The 23,325-nt window shown below is 42.3% G+C and overlaps 1 long non-coding RNA gene across 2 annotated transcripts in view; it reads left to right on the top strand.

Moving 5' to 3' along the window:
• The window catches only part of LOC147370929 (uncharacterized), a 64,208-nt gene that overhangs the window by 11,571 nt on the left and 29,312 nt on the right, over positions 1-23,325 (top strand). The window contains exon 2 of one of the 2 annotated variants that reach the window (XR_015165624.1): positions 19,427-19,931. The exons of the other annotated variant lie outside the window; for it this stretch is intronic. This is a non-coding gene — a long non-coding RNA (uncharacterized LOC147370929). Of the gene's footprint in view, positions 1-19,426; positions 19,932-23,325 lie in introns of those variants that run through there. 2 annotated transcript variants of the gene reach the window in all.

A 23,325-nucleotide genomic window follows, 5' to 3' on the forward strand; every position in this document is an offset into this window, starting at 1 on the left:
CTGAATACATACATATTTATAATTGTCATAATTTCTTGATGAATTAATCCCTTTATCATTATACAGCCTTTGTTTCTTTGAGAGGTTTGACTTAAAATCTTTTTTACCTGATAGTAGACAAGTCAGGTAAATATCATTTGCATGAAATATCTTTTTTCCCCAATTATTCAACTGTATCCTATATATGGCCCTAAGATTCATGAAGTCTCTTATATACAGTATAAAATTTTTTAATCCATTCAGTCACACTATGGATTTTTAAAATTGAAGTATAGTTGATTTACAATTTTACATTAGTCTCAGCGGTACAACATATATAGATTATGTTCTACTTAAAGTTATTACAAAATAATGGCTATATTTCCCTGTTTTGTACAATATATCCCTATTTATTTTCTACATAGGAGTATTGGATTAAGAGAAACGACTGTCTTACCCTCCCCGCTTCACAGTTCCAACCAGTAACCACTAATTTGTTCTCTGTAACTCTACTAGTATTTTGTTATTACTATATACAATCCTTTCTTGCACTTTTTAGATTCCACATATAATTGAGAACATAGAGCTTTCACTAGCTTATTTCAGCAGGTATAATATACTCTAGGCCCAGTCATGTTGTTGCAAGTGGCAGAATTTGCAATGACTAATAGTCTGCACACTACATCTTCTTTATACATTGATCTGTTGGTGGACCCTTCCATGCTGTTTTCTATAGTAGCTGTTAACAGTTTACATCCCACCAATGGCATAGCAGGCCTCCCTTTTCTCCTCATCCTTTCCAGCATTTATTGTTGGTAGACTTTTTAATAATGACCATTCTGACAGGTGCAAGGCGATACCTCATTGTAGTTTTGATTTGCTTGTCTCTATATGTACATTAGTTACTCAGGCACATCCGACTCTTTGCAACCCCATGGACTGTAGCCCTCCAGGCTCCTCTGTCCATGGAATTCTCCAGGCAAGAATACTGGATCGAGTAGCCATTTCCTTCTCCAGGGGATTTTCCTAACTCAAGGATTGAACCTGGGTCTTCAATTCAATTCAATCTGCTAGATGTTACAGGCAGATTCTTCACCAGCTGAGCCATTGGGGAAGCCCCTTGCATGTCTCTTATAAGCACTTAATATTCACAAGCTTGCAGGACTGTAAATGACATTTGCCCTCAAGAAATGCCCTGGGGTAGATAATAGAAGAATTCAAAACAGGGCAGACTCAAGATGCCAATTTCAAGAGGTAAATTTTACTCACAAGGCTTAAAAAAAAAAGAGTAGTTGAAAAGATGCAAAACACTGCTAATTATTAGAGACATGCATGCATTAGAGACAAGTCTCCTATAGCCTGCCAGGCTCCTTTGTTCATGGAATTCCCAAGGCAAGACTACTAGAGTGGGTTGTCATTCACTTCTCCAGGGGATCTTCCTGACTCAAGGATTGAACCCAGATCTCCCACATTGCAGGCAGATTCTTTACCATCTGAGCCACCAGGGAAGCCCTTCTTAGATTCTGTACATTATTACAGAGTGTTGGGTAGGGTTCCCTATGTTGTATCATAGGTCTTTGTGGACTATATATTTTATAAGTACTACTGTGTACCTTGGAGAAGGCGATGGCACCCCACTCCAGTACTTCTGCCTGGAAAATCCCATGGATGGAGGAGCCTGGTAGCCGGTAGTCCATGGGGTTGCTAAGAGTCGGACACAACTGAGCGACTTCACTTTCACTTTTCACTTTCCTGCGTTGGAGAAGGAAATGGCAACCCACTCCAGTGTTCTTGCCTGGAGAATCCCAGGGATGGGGGAGCCTGGTGAGCTGCCGTCTATGGGGTCGCACAGAGTTGGACACGACTGAAGCAACTTAGCAGCAGCAGCAGCAGCAGTGTGTATCTATGAATACCCACATCTTTTTTCCCCTTACTTTTCCCCTCAGTAACTATCAGTTTCTTAGTGTTTGAGTCTGTTTATCCCTTATACATGAGTTCAGGGGTATCAATGTTTAGATTGTAAGCAATATCATATATGTGTCTTTATCTTTCTCCATTAAGTATAATTATCTCTAGTTCCATCCATGTTCCTGCAAAAGGCATTATCTCATATTTTTATGGCTGAGTAATATTCCATTGTCTGTATATACAACTTCTTCATCCCTTCATCTGTTGATGGATATTGTTGCTGTCTCCATGATTTAGATATTGTAAATAGAACTGCACAGAATGTTGAGTGAGTATGTGTTTTCAAATTCTCACTTTCACCAGCTGTATGCCCAAAGTGGGACTGCCAGATAATTTGGTAGATCTAGTTTTGGTTTCTTTAGAAACCTCTATATGGCTCACCACAGTAAACCAAGGTGGTCGTTACCAGTTTACATTCACAGCAACAGAAAGGAGGGCTCTCTTTTATCTTTGCCTTCTCCAGCATTTACTGTTTGTATACTTTTTAGTCATGGTTATTCTGATGACAGGTGATACTTGCTTGTACTTTTGATTTACGGTGAAGACGGTGAAGATCGCTCAGTCGTGTCCGACTTTCTGCGACCCCATGGACTGTAGCCTACCAGGCTCCTCTGTCCATGGGATTTTCCAGGCAATAGTACTGGAGTGGATTGCCATTGATTTACCTATCTCTAATAATTAGTGGTCTTGAGCATCTTTTGAGGTGGTTTTTAAAATCTCAACCCTGTTAGTTAAATTTACCCTTTGAAATTAACCTCTGGAATGTTGTCCTGATGAATTCTTTTTCCATACCTCACCCAGGATATTTCATGAGGGACAATGTCATTTACAGCCATGTAGGACTCCTGACTATTCAGGACTCAGAAGCAATGGTTTTAGAGTTGCTATTATGGGAAGCATCGACGAGGAGGCAGCACTTTTTCATGCCCAACTTTGGCTAATGGAACAACCAGAGACTTAGTGAAACTGTGCTTCCTGGGTTTTCATTTGGAATGTCTTTTACCAGAAAAAGGCTCAAGGGCTTTTGTCTTTTAATTTCTTCCCCCCATTCCTTTACCTCTGGGACAAATCTGAACACCTGGATTGAGATTGAGATTGCTGTCTTAAATTGTGGTAGTGGTTTAGCTGCTGGTTGTGTCAGGCTCGTTGCAACTGCATGGGCTGTAGCCCGCCAGGATCCTCTATGCATGGGATTTCCCAGGCAAAAACTAGAGTGGGTAGCCATTCCCTTCTCCAGGGGATCTTCCCAACCCAGGGATGGAAACTGCGTCTTGTTTGGCAGGTGGATTCTTTTCCACTGAGCCACCTGGGCAGCCCACTGTCCTAAATCGAAGAGGCTTTTAAAAGAAGGAATCGGTAGTAGGGATCTATACCTCTGGGAGACCTGGAGAACAGCTAGCTTTTCAAAGTTCTTAGAGCCCGGGGGGTCCCCCAGGCTTTGGATGCATAAGCTTGGTTTGTCTCTTGGAAGGCCCTATTGCATCTGAAATTGTGTTCCCACACAGAGGGGAAAAGGCATTACAGGCCTGAAAGGGGTCTCGTGTGCTGGGACATCCTCCTCTCCTCCCTGAAGCCCAGGACATTGCAGCCTTGGGATCCAAACCTGCTCAGGCTGCAGGAACGTGACACCAGTGAGGGAAAGCAAAGTTAGAGAGGAGTAGAGAGCGCAGTTATCTCTTCTGTTACTTTTAATTTTTTATAGTAGTATCCTTGATTCATGTTTTGTTTATGTCTACCGTAAAGGGATTCATTGATACATCTACACATGGAATTTTTCAGAGCTTCTGACCCATACAGGTTATTAAAGCATGTTGAGAAGAATTCATCGTTATAGATTAGGATTTTGTTGATTCATTTTATGTATATATTAGTATAAGTTTCCTCCCACCTGCAAATTTATTTTTTCCTCAAACCGTTTCCCTTTGGTAAGTGTAAGTTTCTGTTTTAAGTTTCTGAATCTCTTTGCTAAAGTAGCTCATTGCTATGAGTGTTTCGACTGCACCTCTAAATGATATCAGTAATGTTTGTCTTTGTCTAATTTATTTTAGTTAGTATGATCATCTCTGGGAAAATTGTTGCTGAGAAGGACAATATTTCATTTCTCTTTAGGGTTGAACAAGTTTCATTTCTCCCTGTACCACTTCCTCCTGTTCCTTTCATCTTCCCAAGGACATTTTGATTTTGATGCCTTGGCTATTGTAAATAATGACTGTTTTGTTGAACGCTGACATACCTGTGTCTTTTGGAATTAAAGTTTTCTCCAGCTGTACTCCAAGCTTAGAAATACCTGACCAACTGACAACTATATTTCTAGTCTCCTAAGGAACATCCATTGTGTTCCTGTTTCAGCTCTATACACTTTGGGTTTTATCTGAGAGTGTAGGAGTACTGTTCCCCAACAATTTTTCAAGGATTTGTTGTTTGTGAAAGTTAAAATGATGATTACTCTGACAGGAAGGAAATGATATCCTGCTGCACTATTCAATTACTTCTCCTTAACCTTTATCGGAGGAGATGATTTTATTCAAGTCTTTCTATGTTTTTTTAAACTTGTTACTTTTACATACTGAGTTATATTTATCTGTTGAGATTGGCTTCAGGAAAGCTGTCCTGATTTGCATTATTTTTCCCATGATTTTCACCCATTGAATATCTCTTGAGAGCCAGTGACTTTTCCACCAAGCAGGCTGGTGAATATTCAGACCCCAGGAGCGGGAGATTGACACTAGCAGTTAGAAAAGCATCCACAAGGTGGCAGCACTTTTTCATGCCCAACTCTGGGGAGGAAAGCCTAAACCTAGTGTGCCTGGGCTTCCAGGATTGTCATTGTGAGTACACCTGAGGGCGTCTGTCTTCCTTGGGCTTCCTTCTCAGCCCTCACCACAGGAACAAGTCTGAAGGCCTGCTTCAAGGTTCCCTGGAGGGTGTGGTCCTGCCTAGGGGAGGTCCTTGAAACAAGGAAGCTGCATTCAGAATCTCCATCACCTGGAGAGGAGAGCAGCTGGGTTTTCTAAACTCCTTCTGCCCAGGGGCTCCATCAGTATTTGGGTGCACTAAGATTGGGTTGGGTCCTGGCTGGTCTATCTGCATCGGGAAATTTGTGTTCCCATGCAGAGAGGAGCAAGGAATACAGGTCTGAGAGGGGCTCAAATGCTGGCACACGCTCCCTTCCTCCCTACCCACCATATTTCAGCCTTGTGATCCCAGCCTGCTGAGGCAGCAGGGACGTAATGCCAACCAGGCTAAAGGCCTTTAGAGAGGAGTAGAGAGTGCAGTTCTGTTTTGTTTTTTTTTTTTCTTGTTTCTTCTCTGTTCCATTTTAAAAGTTGTAGAAATATCATTGATGTACAGTGTGTTGTTTGTTGTATGTGTGCAGACAGGCAATTCATCGATACATCTACACATGCCATGTTTTTGGAGTTCTCGCTCTGATGCAGGTTATGGAAGCATTATGACCAGCCTTCCTTTTACTCTCAATTACATTTAGTTGATGTTGTCTTTTTTATGTGCATTAGTATGTGTAGATTATTCATGCCTTCAAATTTCTAATTTTCCCTCCCACCTTTTCTCTTTGTTGAGCTGTAAGTTAACGTAAATAAGTCAATTTATCTTTTGTACTCTAGTTCATTTAGCTGAGCTTTCCATTCAACCACAAAGCAGTAACATAGGATATCTGTCTTTGTCTCGTCTATTTTATTTCTTAGTTTCATATATGGGTCAATCCCTGTTGCTGAGGCGGCTATTAGTTTATTCTTCCTTATGGCCCAGTAAGATTGCATTGTCCCTCTGGACAAGTTTTTCTCATAGTTCAGTCTCTCCCTGGATCTATTCCCCACTTCCTTGACTTGTGTGCTTGAATAGTGAGCACCATAGTTAAGGTTGCAGTGCTTGCCTCTTTGGGGATTAAGAGTTGCTCTGCCTATCCAGGCATAGAATTGCCCCATCCTCTGATACCTTAATTTTTTAGTGTCATCCTTCCTAGGGTAGGCCTTTGACACAAGAAGTTGGAGTAAAGGATAGTTATCACCTGCAGACCTGGAAAGCAGCTGGGTTTTCCAAGTTCTTGTGTCCACGGGTACCACCATGATATGGGTCCACTAAAATTGGGTTGGCTCCTGGCTGGCCCATCTGCATAGGAAAATGTGTTCCCACCCAGAGGGGAGCAAGAAATATAGGCCTGAAAGACAGCTCAAATGCTAGAACCACCTCTACTCCTCCCTAAATCCCACCTTACTTCAGCCTTGAGATCCAAGCCTGGTCTGGCTGTGGGGACTGGACTCCAACGGGTTTTAAAGTTGTTGTTACAGGAAATGGCCACAAGGTGGCAGGTTTCCCTCATGCCCCAATCCGGTTACTCTGGCAACTAGAGCCTCGCTTAGTCAATGGTGGTGTTGCTGGTTTGTAAATTGGAGTTGAATGTATCAGAACAAACACCCAAGGGCTTCTTTGTCATTATTTCTTCCTCCTTACCCATCACCTCCTCCCCCTGTCCCGATAAATGCCTGTCTCTGCAAAGCTGTTGTGCTGAGGATGCTGTTTTCTGTAGGTGAGGCAACTTAAAGAAAGGAGGCTGGAGGTAGGAATGCCACCACTAGGGCATTTGGAGACCAGGCAACTTTTCAAAGCTTTCACAGCCCAGAGTATCCATCATCTTTTGGGTGCACTTGACTTGGTTTAGATGTAAAGCATCAAATCTGTGAAAGTGCTTCGTAGATTGCTGAGGACTCCTTGAAAGAAAGGTAATGGTGGGCATGTGGTCACTGTCAAGGCGGAACTTGCTTTTCAAGGAGGATGGAGGACTTGCCTGAAGTCTAAGCTGTGAGTGGCAGACCTGGGTCCACGTAAAGCTGCCTCACATTGCCTCTCTCACTGGGTATACTTTGACTTTACACTCAAAGTCAAAATGACAAAAGACAGTAGCCTGTGGCTCAGTGTTGGGGTGTTGGTGGAAGGGTCTGATGCTTCTTGAGACATCCTTTCTGCTGGTCTTCCACATGTAGTGATTACAGTTCTCCATGCAGAGGCTGTGGGTTCTGATACTTACACAGTGTTTTCACGAAGAACATTTAATTTGCTCTTCTAAGAGCTCTGGGAGGTCAGGACATTCCAGGGACCTAGAAGATAGATGGTGGTTAATCCAGGGATAAAGGTCTCTTGTTGTTTAGTTACATCTCACAAAAGAGAGATTGTATGGTTCATGATGTTAGGACAATTGGCTAGTATTTAGAGAAAAAATAAAGCTGATTGCAACCTTGTGCCTTACACCACAGTAAATTCCAGAAATGTAAAAAATGAGGCAGTAAAAGAATTAGAAAATGAAGGTAATATGAAAAATTATCTTGGAGTGAGGATATTTCATAGGAAATAGAAAATGTAGAAAAATAAAGGAAAAGATAAATAAAACTGACTACCTAGAAGATTGAAGGCGGGAGGAGAAGGGAATGGCATCACCGACTCAATGGACATGAGTTGAGCAAGCTCCAGGAGATGGTGAAGGACAGGGAAGCCTGGTGTGCTGCAGTCCATGGGGTCACAACGAGTAGGACACAACTGAGCAACTGGACAATAACACAGAAGCTGAAATGTACAGAGTCAGAAGGTAATGCAGCTGTGAAAAGTACTGTCAGTGCTGGCAATGAGCAAAAGCTATTCTGTAGTATAAAGAGAGCTCTTATAGATCTATTTTAAAAATGACCAACATTTCAAAAGTTAAATGACCAACATCTCAAAGAAAAAATACTAGATACTTCAAAGTAGCATATGAGAAGGTACTCAACCTGACCAGTAATGAGGGTAGTCATGAAACTATTAATAAATTGAAACAGCAATGAGATTTCTTTTTTTTCCCTCACCCTTCAAGTTGGCCAAGATTAAAAGGTTAGTAGGAAACATTAGGGTTTTTTAAGGCATCTTCCCATCTTTTTATGGGAGTGTCACTGATGCAGTCTCTAGAAGGCTGTTTGGCAACATTTACTGAAATTAAAAATGCACATGTCCTGGGACACAGCTATTCCACTTTGGAAGATTTGTTAGAAATATTGTCACACATAAGTGCAAAGACATATTCCGAGGAAGTTATAGCATACATGAAAAGTTGAAACCATCTAAATGTCCACCCAGAGGCAATCAGTTCAGTTCAGTCACTCAGTTGTGTCCGACTCTTTGTGACCCCATGAATCACAGCACGCCAGGCCTCCCTGTCCATCACCAACTCCCTGACTTCACTCAGACTCACGTCCATCGAGTCGGTGATGCCATCCAGCCATCTCATCCTCTGTCGTCCCCTTCTCCTCTTGCCCCCAATCCCTCCCAGCATTAGAGTCTTTTCCAATGAGTCAACTCTTCACATGAGGTGGCCAAAGTACTGGAATTTCAGCTTTAGCATCATTCCTTCCAAAGAAATCCCAGGGCTGATCTCCTTCAGAATGGACTGGTTGGATCTCCTTGCAGTCCAAGGGACTCTCAAGAGTCTTCCCCAACACCACTGTTCAAAAGCATCAATTCTTCAGTGCTCAGCTCTCTTCACAGTCCAACTCTCACATCCATACATGACCACTGGAAAAACCATAGCCTTGACTAGATGGACCTTTGTTGGCCAAGTAATGTCTCTGCTTTTCAATTTGCTGTCTAGGTTGGTCATAACTTGTCTTCCAAGGAGTAAGCGTCTTTTAATTTCATGGCTGCAGTCTCCATCTGCAGTGACATTTGAGCCCAGAAAAATAAAGTCTGACACTGTTTCCACTGTTTCCCCATCTATTTCCCATGAAGTGATGGGACCAGATGCCATGATCTTCATTTTCTGAATGTTGAGTTTTAAGCCAACTTTTTCACTCTTCTCTTTCACCTTCATCAAGAGGCTTTTTAGTTCCTCTTCACTTTCTGCCATAAGGGTGGTGTCATCTGTATATCTGAGGTTATTGATATTTCTCCTGGCAATCTTGATTCTAGCTTGTGCTTCATCCAGCCCAGCGTTTCTCATGATGTACTCTGCATATAAGTTAAATAAGCAGGGTGACACTATACAGCCTTGATGAACTCCTTTTCCTATTTGGAACCAGTCTGTTGTTCCATGTGCAGTTCTAACTGTTGCTTCCTGACCTGCATACAGATTTCTTAAGAGGTAGGTCAGGTGGTCTAGTATTCCCATCTCTTTCAGAATTTCTCAGTTTATTGTGATCCACACAGTCAAAGGCTTTGGCATAGTCAATAAAGCAGAAATAGATGTTTTTCTGGAACTCTCTTGCTTTTTCGATGATCCAGCAGATGTTGGCAATTTGATCTCTGGTTCCTCTGCCTTTTCTAAAACCAGCTTGAACATCTGGAAGTTCATGATTCACGTATTGCTGAAGCCTGGCTTGGAGAATTTTGAGCATTACTTTACTAGAGTATGCTATTTGCTAAGTCACTTCAGTCGTGTCCAACTCTGTGCAACCCCATAGATGGCAGCCCACCAGGTTCCCCCGTCCCTGGGATTCTCCAGGCAAGAACACTGGAGTGGGTTGCCATTTCCTTCTCCAATGCATGAAAGTGAAAAATGAAAGTGAAGTCGCTCAGTTGTGTCCGACCCTCAGCAACCCCATGGACTGCAGCCTTCCAGGCTCCTCCGTCCATAGGATTTTCCAGGCAAGAGTACTGGAGTGGGGTGCCATTGCCTTCTCAGTGCAATTGTACGGTAGTTTGAGCATTCTTTGGCATTGCCTTTCCTTGGGATTGGAATGAAAACTGACCTTTTCCAGTCCTGTGGCCACTGCTGAGTTTTCCAAATTTGCTGGCATATTGAGTGCAGCACTTTCACAGCATCATCTTTCAGGATTTGAAATTGCCCAAGAGGCAATAGTAGCTACCAAAAAGAATGAGATCTATTAAGGTGGTTAGGAAATAAATTCCAAGATAGATTTTAGAGAAAAAAGAAAAAGCAAGATACAGAAAGGTATGTTAAGAAAGCTCACAGTTGAGTAAACAAGTATTTTTTTATGGCAGAGAAAACTGGAAAGATACTCAGACACTTCATAGCGATTGCTATGGAGACAGGATCTGGAAATCTGGGAAGGGACAGATATTTTACTTTTGCAGTGGGCATTTCTCACTTTCTGTCCTGTTTGGGATTCTTTATGGTTCCTAAATAAGGTTCAATGTCTGATTCTAGTCAGGAAATTCTCAGTCATTATCACTTTGCAGCTCCTCCCCCATCCTTAATCCACTCCTTATAGAACTCTTATTTGTTTGTTTATTTGACTGCGTCAGGTTTAAACTGTGGCATGTGGGATCTTCGTTGCATGATCACACGGGATTGTTCATTGTAGTGGGCGGACTCTCTAGTGGTGCTGCTTGGGCTCCGTAGTTGCAGTGCAGGAGACCTGGGTTTAATCCCTGGGTTGGGAAGATCCCCTGGAGAAGGGAATGGCTACCTGATCCAGTATTCTTGCCTGGAGAATTCCATGGACAGAGGAGCCTGGTTTGTTACAGTCTATGGGATCACAAAGAGTCAGACATGGCTGAGAAACTAACACACATGGGAATCCTATAAAACCTTGGCTGAGAGTGAACCTCTTCAAAGAGGATTTGCACTTGTGCCCAAAACTTGTTATGAGTCAAGGACAATTGTTTGTTTATTTTAAAAAATATTATTTATTTATTTGGCTGCACCCATTGTTAGTTGTGGTATATGGATCTTTTTTTTTAAATTGAAGCACATGGGATCTAGTTCCCTGACCAGGGATCGAACCCCCAGGCCCCCTGCATTGGGAGCATGGGGTCTAAGCCACTGGACCTCTAGGGAAGTCCCAGGACAACTGTTTCTTTTACTTTCTCAGTTTGATGAGGTCCTGGATCTCTATAGGATGGGTGCTGTCCAAAGTCCTTACCAACTAGTATGTGTTCTGCTGAGGCTCCAGCTCCCGTGAGTGGAACTGTGAAGTGAGTGTCCAGGAGGGCCTGCTGGCACTGGTGGTGGCAGCCTTGGGTGGCTACAGGGGCACCAAGGGCATGTGTTTGTTCTCATGGCTGTGATTTACTGTGATGAAAGGATGCAAAGAAAAGTCGGCCAAGGGGAAAGCACACAGAGTGAAGTCCCTGGGAAATCGGGTACCAGCTCCAAGGACCTCTTCCAGGGGAGTCACGCAGGAAGTGCTCAACTCCTCCAGCCCTTAGCTGTAATAATGCATGTGAAACATCACCTGTCAGGAAGCTTGATAGTGACTTTGTGCCTAGAGTTTTTTATTGGGGGCTGCTCATAAAGTAGCCCCTGTGCCTGGAACAGACCAACATTCCAGACTCCTGGAAGGAAAGCAGGAGTTTAGCATAAACTATATTTGTACACATAACTTAAACACTCTTAGCAGTTAGAGTGGTGGGAATCCTCCCAAATTCCAGGTTCCCAGATGGCAGCCAAGGATCACAATCTGAGACCTACTATTTTCAATCTTTTCTGCATAGTTTGCTCCCTTGGCCCTGGGCCAAGGTATCTTGAAAGCAAAATTATCATCAGTAGGACCCTAGGCACAGGATGAGCACGATGTTTGGTGTTGATCTCGGTGATGACCTTTAGGGGTTAACATCATCAGTCCTAAGGCTCCAGGAGGCCTGGGGTCTGTGTGCTCATGGTCATCAAGTAGGTAACATCTCCCACTTGGTGAGGGGTTTTCACATCTGGAAAACAACTTAGGAATGTGCATCAGATACTGTTATCTAGGTACTTCAGAGAGGAACTAAAGCAGAGAATATGGGGGAAGACCCCATAGTTCCTGCTCAGTTACAATATAATGTCTTTTACTTGGTGATTCTTGTATTCCACTGGGGCTTCCCAGGTAGTGCTAGTGGTAAAGAATGCGTCTGCCAGTGCAGGAGACAAAAGACACATGGGTTTGATCCCTGGGCTGGGAAGGTCCCCTGGAGACGTGCACGGCAACCCACTTCAGTATTCTTGCCTGGAGAATCCCATGGATGGAGGAGCCTGGCAGGTTAGTCCATAGGGTCGCACAGAGTCAGACACAACTGAAGCAACTAAACACGCTTGTATTCCATAACACGATGTTTTTATGGTTTATTCATTTTGTGCCATGTGACAAGATTCAGCATTTTCAAAGCTAAATAATAATCCCTCATATGTATATACTATATTTTCTTTATGCTTTGTTTTTGTCCAATTGCTAAGTCATGACCAACTCTGCGAGCCCGTGGGCTGCATCACAGCAGGCTTCCCTGTCCTTCACTATCTCCCTGAGTTCGCTCAAACTCATGTCCAGTGAGTCAGTGATGCCATCCATCCATCTCATCCTCTGTTGCCCCCTCTCCTCCTGCCTTCAGTCTTTCCCAGCATCAGGGTCTTTGTCTACATGTGATGTTTCTGCTTTTTAATACACTATCTAGGTTTGTCATAGCTTTTCTTCCAAGGAACAAGATGGCATCTTTTAATTGTGTGGTTGCAGTTACCATCCACAGAGATTTTGGAGCCCAAGAAAATAAAGTCTGTCACTGTTACATTTTTCCTATCTATTTGCTAGCAAGTTATGGGATCGGATGTCATGATCTTAGTTTTTTGAATGTTGGGTTTTAGTTCCAGTTTTTTCACTCTCCTCTTTCACCTTCACCGAGAGGCCCTTTAGTTCCTCGTCACTTTCTGCTATTGGAGTGGTATCATCTGCATATCTTAGGTTGTTGATATTTCTCCCAGAAATCTTGATTCCAGATTATGAGTCATTCAGCCCTGCATTTTGCATGATGTACTCTGCATGGAAGTTAAATAAGCAGGGTTACAGCTTTGACATACTCCTTTCTCAATTTGGAACCAGTCTGTTGATCCCTGTCCAGTTCTAACTGTTGATTCTTGACCTGCAAATGGGTTTCTCAGGAGGCAGGTAAGGTGGTCAGATATTCCCATCTCTTTAAGAATTTTCCACACTTTGTTGTGATCCACACAGTCAAAGGTTTTAGCACAGTTAATGAAACAGAAGTAGATGTTTTCCTGGAATTCCCTTATTTGTTGTATGATCCAACAGATGTTGGCAGTTTGATCTCTAGTTCCTCTGCCTTTTCTAAATCTAGCTTGAACATCTGGAAGTTATCAGTTCATGTACTGTTGAAACCTAGCTTGAAGGATTTTGAGCACTGCCTTGCTAGCATGTGAAATGAGCACAATTGTGCACTAATTTGAACGTTCTTTGGCATTGCCCTTCTTTGGGGTTGGAATAAAAACTGACCTTTTCCAGTCCTGTGGCCACTGCTGAGTTTTCCAAATTAGCTGGCATATTGCGTGTAGCACTTTAACAGCATCACTTTTAGAATTTAAAATTGTTCATCTGGAGGTCCAATACCTTTACCAGCTCTATTCATAGCAAAGCTTCCTAAGGCCCACTTGACTTTACACTCCTGGATTTCTGGCTCTAGGTGAGTGACCACACCATTGTGGCTATCTGGATCATTAAGACCTTTTTTGTATAGTTCCTCTGTGTATTCTTGCCACCTCTTCTTAATCTCTTCTGCTTCTATTAGGTCCTTGATGTTTCTTTCCTTTAATTGTGCTGAACTTCCCATGAACATTTCCCTTGGTATCTCTCCAGTTTTCTTGAGGAGATCTCTAGTGTTTCCCATTCTGTTGTTTTCTATTTCCTTGCATTGTTCACTTAAGAAGGCTTTCTCATCTCTCCTTGCTATTCTCTGGAATTCTGCATTCACTTGGATGTCTCTTTCCCTTTCTCCTTTGCCTTTTGCTTCTCTTCTTTTCTCAGCTGTTTGTAAGGCCTCCTCAGACAACCATTTTGCCTTGTTGCATTTCTTTTTCTTAGAGATCGTTTTGGTTATTTCCTCCTGTAGAGTGTTATGATCCTTTGTCCATAGTTCTTCAGGTACTCTATCTACCAGATCTAATCCCTTGACTCTATTTTCATCTACAATGTATAATCATATGGGATTTGATTTAGGTCATATCTGAATGGTTTAGTGCTTTTCCCTACTTTCTTCAATTTAAGCCTGAATTTTCCAATCAGGAACTGATTATCTGAGCCACAGTTAGCTTCAGGTCTTGTTTTTGCTCACTTTCTAGAGTTTCTCCATCTTTGGCTGCAAAGAATGTAATCAATTTAATTTCAGTATTGACCATCTGGTGATGTCCAGGTGTGGAGTCACCTCTTGTGTTGTTGGAAGAGGGTGTTTGCTATGACCAGTGCATTCTCTTAGCAAAATTGTTAGCCTTTGCCCTGCTTCATTCTGTACTCCAAGGCCAAATTTGCCTGTTACTCCAGGTGTCTCTTGACTTCCTGCTTTTGCATTTTGATCCCCTATGATGAAAAGGACATTTTTTTTGGGTGTTAGTTTTAGAAGGTCTTGTAGGCCTTCATAGAGAACCATTCAGCTTCAGCTTCTTCCGGGTCAGTGGTTGAGGCATAGACTTGAATTACTGTGATACTGAATGGTTTGCCTTGGAAATGAACAGTGATGATTCTGTCATTTTTGAGATTGTACCTGAGTACTGCATTTTGGACTCTTGTTAACTATGAGGGCTACCCCATTTCTTCTAAGGGATTCTTGCCCACAGTAATAGATATAACGGTCATCTACCATTAAATTTGCCCATTTCCATCAATTTTAGCTCACTGATTCCTAATATGGTGGTATTCACTTTTGCCATCTCCTGCTTGACCACGTTCAATTTACCTTGATTCGTGGACCTAATGTTCCAGGTTCCTATGCAATATTGTTCTTTATAGCATCGAACTTTACTTTCACCACCAGACACATCCATAACTGAGTGTCGTTTCTACTTCGGCCCAGCCTCTTCATTCTTTATGGAGCTATTTCTCTGTTATTCCCTGGTAGCATATTGGACCCCTGCTGACCTGGGGGCTCATCTTCCCATGCCGTGTCTGTTTGCCTTTCATACTGTTCTTTATGCCTTCATGTATTTGTAAACATTGGGCTGCTTCCATCTGTTGGTGATGTTGTGAATAATGCTGCCATGCACCTGGGTGTGCAAATATTTCCTGCAGATCCTCCTTTGAAGTCTTTTATATATATATACCCAGATATGTGATCATGTAGGATCATGTGTTATCACCAAAATCTTGGCTTTCTCTGCCCAATGAAGCTGAATTTAAAAAATTAGAGAATTTGGAGGAAATAGAAGATGGGTTTAATTCTTAACCAAGCAAGGGGGAAACGGAGCAGGGTAGTACCTCAAGAACTGTGCCCAGATCCTAGGTGATCAGGAGAGACTTAATGTGGCCTGATCTCATAGTCTTAGGGTAAATGATAAGATTCAAATTAATGAAGGTCTTATATCTTCTTCTTGTTGCTTTGTTTCAAAAGTCATAGCTGGAGTCAAGTATACAGGCATTTGAGTCTGTTTGTCTCTCCTGGTTTATTGTAATGCGGCCTTCTTTCTGAAATAGGGAATCCAACCAGTACATCATAAAGGAAATCAGTCCTGAATATTCATTGGAAGGACTGATGCTGAAGCTGAAACTCCAATACTTTGGCCACCTGATGTGAAGAACTGACTCATTTGAAAAGACCCTGATACTGGGAAAGATGAAGGCGGGAGGAGAAGGGGACGACAATGATGAGATGGTTGGATGGCATCATTGACTCAATGGACATGAGTTTGAGTAAAGTCTGGAAGTTGGTGATGGACAGGGCAGCCTGGCGTGCTGCAGTCCATGGGGTTCACAAAGAGTCAGACACAATGAGTGACTTAACTTCTTTCAGAAATGTAAAAAGAAAGAAAACTACAAGAGGTGGTCTGCAGTAAAGGCAAGCACCAAGTGCAGGATGTAATTAACAGAGAGTTAAAGGATAATAGGTGCAAAATGTCACTTATGCAGAGTTAGAGGGCAATATTACAGGATTTAAATTACATGGTGTCTGGTTAGTTTTGAGAAAAGCAATCTTAATTACAGACTTCAGATTAGGAAAAGTTAAAGTAAATCTAGGAATGATCAGGCCTGCTCACTCTTCTCTTTATCTTCTTTGTTCTCAGTAAAGGGAAAGAAAAACTCATTCCTCTTTATTCCTTTTCACTGCAACAGTATCATAATTTTATTTTTAATTTTTGAGAAACCTCCATAGTGGTTGCACCACTGTATATTTCCTTTAACACCACATAAAGATTCCAGCCTTGCCATCATTTGAGATCTCTCTCTCTCTAGTGGCCATCTGAATGGACGTGAAGTGATACCTCACTGTGGTTTTTTAATCATTACTGATTTTGAGTACCTTTCACATTTTTTGTCCATTTGTGTATCTTACATGGATTAATGTCTATGAACTCCTTTGCTCATACACTGTGCTAGTGTTTTATGATGTTGCTTTGCTGTTTGAGCTCTTCATTTACCCTGGACCTTAGCTCCCTATCAAATACATGCTTTGCAAAAATTTCCTCTTATCCCACAGGTAGCCTTTTCACCTCATTGTTTCCTGTAAGGTGACACTTTTTTTTACATATGATATAATCCTATTTGACTTCATTTGCTTTTGTTGACTGAGCTTTTGGTTTCATATCCAAGAAGTCATTGTTACATGAAATGTCATAAAAGTTCCTTCCTGTCTTCTCTTCCAGGAGATTTGTATTTATAGGTTTATCTATAAAATCTTCTATCCCTTTTGAGTTAAAATTTGTATGTAGTGTTATGTAAGGGTCCAACTTCATTGTTTGACATGTAAACATCCACTGTTTTTGGATGCATAAATTCTGCATGAGAGGATACCTGTTCTCTGGTTGCACAACTGACACACTGAATTTATGGGAAAAATCGACTTGTTTCGTTTCCCAACTATTTCCAGTTCTTTTATGTGACCTCGTTGTCATCTCTGCTACCTGTGAATCACAGCCATTTTCTTACTGTGACTTTGTTATGCACAAAGATGTTGACTAAAAATAAATTCACAAACTGTTAAGTTGTATTTGGGGAAATATGAGAACTGCAGCCCAGGAGACATCAGTTCAGATAGCTCTGAGAAACTGTTCCGAAGAAGTCAGGGGGAAGGATAGTATATATATGATTTTGGTAAAGGGGCGGGAGGGAATACATGCAATCAAGCACTATTTTTTGTAGGAAGTTTCTGCTGGTCTTGTCATACTTCTGCTAGTCTCAAGAAACAATCGTCACCATGAAGGATTTTCGTGCTTTTCTAGATATGAGGAGGTATAAGATTTGGGCTCATAAAATTAGCTCCTGATAATTTCTAACTGAGAACCTGTCATGCCAGTTTTCCCAGAGCACAGAGTGCCTCATTTCTGCTCTCCACCCTGAACTCCCTCAGGGGGTGTTGAAGGTCAGCAGCTGCAGCAGCTCATGATTTAATCCTTGTAGGGTAGATGGCAAGTGCCAATTTGCAGTTAGGTTCTCACTGCTCTCTGCACCCCCAGTCATCCATGCAGGCCCTGGTAGTTTCTGACGTGTCTCTCAGTTCAGTTGCTCAGTCGTATCGGGCTCTTTGTGACCCCACAGACTGCAGCTCGCTAGGCCTCCCTGTCCATCACCAACTCCCAGAGTTTACTCAAACTCAAGTCCACTCAGTCAGTGATGCCATCAAACCGTCTCATCCTCTGTCGTCCCCTTCTCCTCCTGCCTTCAATCTTTCCCAGCATGAGGGTCTCTTCCAATGAGTCAGTTCTTCACATCAGGTGGTCAAAGTATTGGAGCTTTACCTTAAGCATCAGTCCTTCCAATGAATATTCAGGACTGATTCCCTTTAGGATTGACAGGTTTGATCTTCTTGCAGTCCAAGGGACTCTCAAGAGTCTTCTCCAAACAACTCTTATATCAATAGGTGACTATTGGAAAAACTTTAGCTTTGACTGTATGGACCTTTGTCAGTAAAGTAATATCTCTGCTTTTTAATATGCTGTCTAGCTTTGTCATAGCTATTTGTAAGGCTCCTCAGACAACCATTTTGCCTTTCATGGTTTTCCCAGTAGTCATGTATGGATGTGAGAATTGGACTATAAAGAAAGCTGAGTCCCAAATAACTGTGGTGTTGGAGAAGACTCTTGAGAGTCCCTTGGACAGCAAGGAGATCCGACCAGTCCATCCTAAAGGAAATCAGTCCTGAATATTCATTGGAAGGACTGATGTTGAAGCTGAAACTCCAATACTTTGACCACCTGATGCGAAGAGCTGACTCATTGGAAAAGAGCCTGATGCTGGGAAAGATTGAAGGTGGGAGGAGAAGGGGATGACAGAGGATGAGATGATTGTATAGCATCACCAACTCAATGGACATGAGTCTGAGCAAACTCTGGGAGTTGGTGATGGACAGGGAGGCCTGGAGTGCTGCCCTGCATGGGGTTGCAAAGAGTTGGACATGACAGAGCAACTGAACTGAAGACTTATTGAAAGTAAATGTAGAGAGTTCTTTGGAAATGGAGGGAGAAAACTGCAAGGAAGCTCCCTTTAATCACTCCAAGGTCCTAGGCACCTGGTGGTGGTGTATTCTGATGTACAAATGATGATATTGGAGAGTGGGCAAGTGTGCTGGGGTTCTGAGAATCTGGGACATCAGATTCTGTCCTTGTGATGTAAACAAATTTCTGGGAAGTACTGAAGACTTGATGCTGTTATATACACAGATGTTTACATTTCCCCAGACTTAGATCAGTGGCAATTTGATGGACAGTTGGTGTTGATTGAAACAAACTTGGTGAATATAGCTTTAAAATATCACACGCTGAACTAAATGTTGGAGATGAAAAAGCATTTTGGACATGATAGTACGCAGGTCAGCAAGGCATGTGCTGTGGTTTCACAGAAAACAGGATGCTAGATATAAAGCTGTAACATACATTACATGTCCTTTAGGGACTTCACTGGTGGTCCAGAGGGTAAGACTCAATCCAGGTTCAATCCCTCTTCAGGGATCCAGATCCCGCCAGCCACAACTAAGACCCAGCGCAGCCTATATGAATAAATAAACAGTTTTTAAAATACCGCCTGTAAATGAGTGACCTTCCAGGAAAGTTGACCCACCTGTGGCAGGGACCGTCCTCACATTCTCTTGAAAGAGTGGTGCTTTTGTCAAAGTTCCAGGTTCCAGAGCACACGTCACTTAGTTGTGTGAGAAGTCCACCGGTCAGAGGCAGTGAGCATTTGTTTTTTAAACAGTTTATTTTGTTTCTAGGCTAGAAGTTCTCACTTTTCACAGCCCATGTTGTCATTTTATCCATCTTGAGTGGAAGGAGGGTTTTTGTTTCGGTTGTGGTAATTGATGCAATGGAATTGGGTAGCAGGCTATGCTCACATGTAACATTGGTATGAATGAGATAGAATGTCATTTTCTATAGCTGCTAGTTTGTTGTCAAGTGTACTAAGAATGACAATGCATGTGCATAGAAAAGAAGATGTATGTTTGATGCTGTTTGCACAGGAAGAAGTAGATGCTCAGGCTGATAAAATGGTTATGAAGACTTATAAAGTACTTTCTTTTACTTCTTCTCTCTGGCTTTGTCACGTGCAGTCATTGTGCACACGTTTTTATTCTCTCATAGTTTCAGTATGGTCATCCCACTGTCAAGCATCAAACCACGTGCCATGCAGCAAGGAGGAGGATGTGCGAGTCTGACAGGACTTAGCGGTTTTGACTTGAAGCCCCTCCTTCTTCATTCGGGGAATGTTATCCTCACTTGCCCTTCTCCATATCACTGGCCATACCACATGGCCCCTGTAAGGAAATACATGTTCTGTGGAGCACAGGCAAACACGTGAGAAGATATCTGTGAATGGCTGAAGTTACCTGAACTCTTTCACGGAGCCTGACCCAAAGAACATTACAAACAGTTAAATGTTTGAGTTGAGGATTGTCGATTGGTGCACAAAGGCGTGCCTTGTCGAGGACCTCGGCTGCATCTGGCCCAGTTCCCTTTCTCTGTTGTGTGAGACCGCTGGTGTCAGCCTGTGAAGGTTCATCAAGTGCCTGGAGCGATTACAACGGTATTGATGATGACAGTGACTTGCAGTTCTTTGAAATTATTAAGAATAAAATAGTTTCTCATATAATTGTCCCAGAAAATTGTGCTTATGTTATAGTACTTTTATTTTATAAACTAGTCAGGAAAGTGACTGAGTTAAAATAATAGGAACTGTTGGGCAGGCTCAGGAGAGACAGTGAGGGAAGTACCCCGGAGAAGGGCAGAGCCGTGCAGAACAGCTCCTTCCCAGCCCTGCCCAGACTCCCCCACCGGGCTGTGTGCAGGCCTGTCCCTCCCTGGACCCTCCCCTCGCTGCACAGGTTACAGGGCTTCATTGGCTATTCCTCCCACATCTCAGTGGCTTGTGCTCACATTTGGCTGAAATAAGAGCAGATATGTGGGAACAAAGACATATCTGTTTTGGAGACCTTTTATTGAATGTAACTGATTTTACAGTGTCCAATTCATTTCTGCTTAGTAAAAAAGTAAATGTTTCTCAGTCATGTCCGACTCTTTGCAACCCCATGGACTGTAGCCTACCAGGTTCCTCTGTCCATGGCATTTTCCAGGCAAGAATTGTGGAGTGGGTTGCCACTTCCTTCTCGAGGAGACCTTCCCAACCCAGAGATTGAACCCAGGTCTCCTGCGTTGTAGGCAGACACTTTACCATCTGAGCCACTGGGAAAGTCCTCATTTCTGCTTAGAGTCTCATTAAATCCTGCGCTTCATGAGCCATCCCATCCAGTACCCTTCTTTCCATTGCCAGAAATCCAGTTCAAATTCAAAATGTAAATATGCATGATGTGAAACGATAAGCCACATTCAAGCTACTTAACATATCTGTCAATCTGACTTCTTTGCATTTTTTTGGGGTGAGAACACTTCAAATACATTCTTAGCAAATCTCAAGTATAATATGCCCTATAATATCTGTTTCACCAGGCTGTGCTTAGATTTCCAGAACGCATTCATCCTGTATAACTGAATTTTTGTACCATCTGACCAACATCTATTGTCCCCACAGCAAGTTCCAGACAATTGATATTCTGCTCTGTTTTATGAGTTGGGCTTTAGCAGATTCCACATACAGTTGAGATAATACAGTATTTTCCTTTCTGTGTTGGCTTATTCCACTTAGCATGATGTGTTTCAGTTTCATACATGTTATCCCACATGGAAGGATGTCCTTTTTTGAAGGCTGAATATTATTCATATATGTCACATTTTCTTTATGTATGGTATGCATCCGGGAAATAAAAGTGAGATGCTACTTCAAATTCCTAGCTTCATAAATTAAAAAGACAAAATACAGCAAATATTGGTAATACTAAGTTTTATTGAGAATGGGGAGAAATTAAAAGTACCATGTACTACTGATGGGAGTATAAAAAATACATCATTAGGAGAATTGATGGCCTTATAAATTTAAAACTCTATTTAATATATTATAAAAAAGTGAAAATATACATGAACATTGAAAACTCTCTGAACTTCTAAGATACCCTTGCTTTCTGTATTCCTCCACACTAGATGTATAGTTGGAGAAGGCAATGGCACCCCACTCCAGTACTCTTGCCTGGAAAATCCCATGGACAGAGGAGCCTGGTAGGCTGCAGTCCATGGGGTCGCTGAGGGTCGGACACGGCTGAACAACTTCACTTTCACTTTTCACTTTCATGCATTGGAGTAGGAAATGGCAACCCACTCCAGTGTTCTTGCCTGGAGAATCCCAGGGACTGGGGGAGCCTGGTGGGCTGTCACCTCTGGGGTCGCACAGAGTCGGACATGACTGAAGCAACTTAGCAGCAGCAGCAGATGTATAGTTAGTTCCTATTGTATACAAAGTGAAAAGTGAAGTCGCTCAGTCGTGTCCGACTCTTTGTGACCCTATGGACTGTAGCCTACCAGCTTCCTCCATCCACAGAATTTTCCAGGCAAGAATACTGGAGTGGGTTGCCATTTCCTTCTCCAGGAGATCTTCCTGACCCAGGGATTGAACCTGGGTCTCCTGCACTGTAGGCAGACGCTTTACCGTCTGAGCAAAATCAATGAAAGTGAAAAAGAAGAGAGAGAAAGGTAGGTCCCAGGATCTGCCTCCTCTTGGTTACTATGAAACTCCTAGTGCCAAAATCCCAGGGTGTTACGAGTATTACCTTCAACATCAGCCACGAGGTTTCCTAAACAGTGCACTGTAACCTACTTATAAACACAGAGAGATTCTCAGTAGTCATTGCACTATTGACTGTGCACTTGTCATTTGCCAGAGAGATTTACTCAGATGTTACAATCTTTATTAGCCTCTGTAAAGTTTAAAGTTGCAGCCAAACATGTGATCCTTTAAGACCACAGTGGAAGGGGAAAGCTACTTAGAGGACCTTTCAGGTACTAGGCAGAATCCATTTCATTCTGGTGTTTGTTTCCATGTGAACCCTCCCTGGTCACACCTGGCATTGGGTGTCCCTAAAAGAGAGGTAAAATATGGGTCATGGCTTATCCATTCATTTCTCTAATTGTTTACTGTGTATTCGGTTGAAGGGATCATCACAAGTATTTGGTATAAGTGAGGTTATTACCTCAAGGTCTCAAACTAGAAGCTCTTCACAGTTAGGCTAAGATTTGAATACATGTCATGGGATTAGTGAGAAGGAACAAGTAGGGACCCTCACTCCACCCGCTGCATCTACCATCACCCCTCCTCCATCCCTCTACTCCCATCATTCTCTATTGCTCTTTGTGACCTCAATATCTCTGCCCCTGTGACCTCTGGAGATCTCCAAAACTAATTCCTCCCCTTCCTGGCTCCTTTATTGCTTTCCCACTTCCATCCTGTGCATTTTAGACATCCATCGTCACGGACCCTCTAGCCCCCGGATTCCAGAGCTCTCAACCCAACACTCCTCCCCTTCTGCTGCTCCCAAACCTTGACACTTCATATCCTCCTCCTCCCTGCCCTTTATCCTCCTCTCATTGTAATGACTCCAGCCATTTCTCATTTCCTGTTACGTTTAATGCCCTCAAATATTCAGTCATCAATTATCAAGTGTCCTTAGTTTCTTCATGATCTTGTACTCTTTTTCCCCCACCCCATAATTCCCGACTCTGCAATTTTTGGAAACAGTTTAAGAAGAATAGGTGTTAACTTTCCTTTAAATGTTTGGTAGAATTCACTTGTGAAGGCATCTTCTCCCAGAATTTTGTTTGCTGGAAGTTTTTTTTTTTTAATAAGTGATTCCATTTTATTACAGGTAATTCATTTAATAATATTTCCTGTTTCTTCCTCGTTCAGTCTTGGGTGATTGTACGTTTCTAGGAATTTGTCCATTTCCTCTAGACTGATTGTCCGGTTCATCAGCATATTCTTCACAGTCTCATGCTTGTTAGTGTTTCTGTTGTGTCAATTGTACCGTCCCCTTTCTCATATCTGATTTTATTGACTTCGGCCTGCTCTTTTTTTTTCTTAATCAGTCTGGCTAAATTTT

This window comes from Bos grunniens, chromosome 6 (genome assembly GCF_055505025.1).
Source record: "Bos grunniens cultivar Pamir isolate PY7600 chromosome 6, Bosgru_T2T1.0, whole genome shotgun sequence".
Lineage (NCBI taxonomy): Eukaryota > Metazoa > Chordata > Mammalia > Artiodactyla > Bovidae > Bos > Bos grunniens.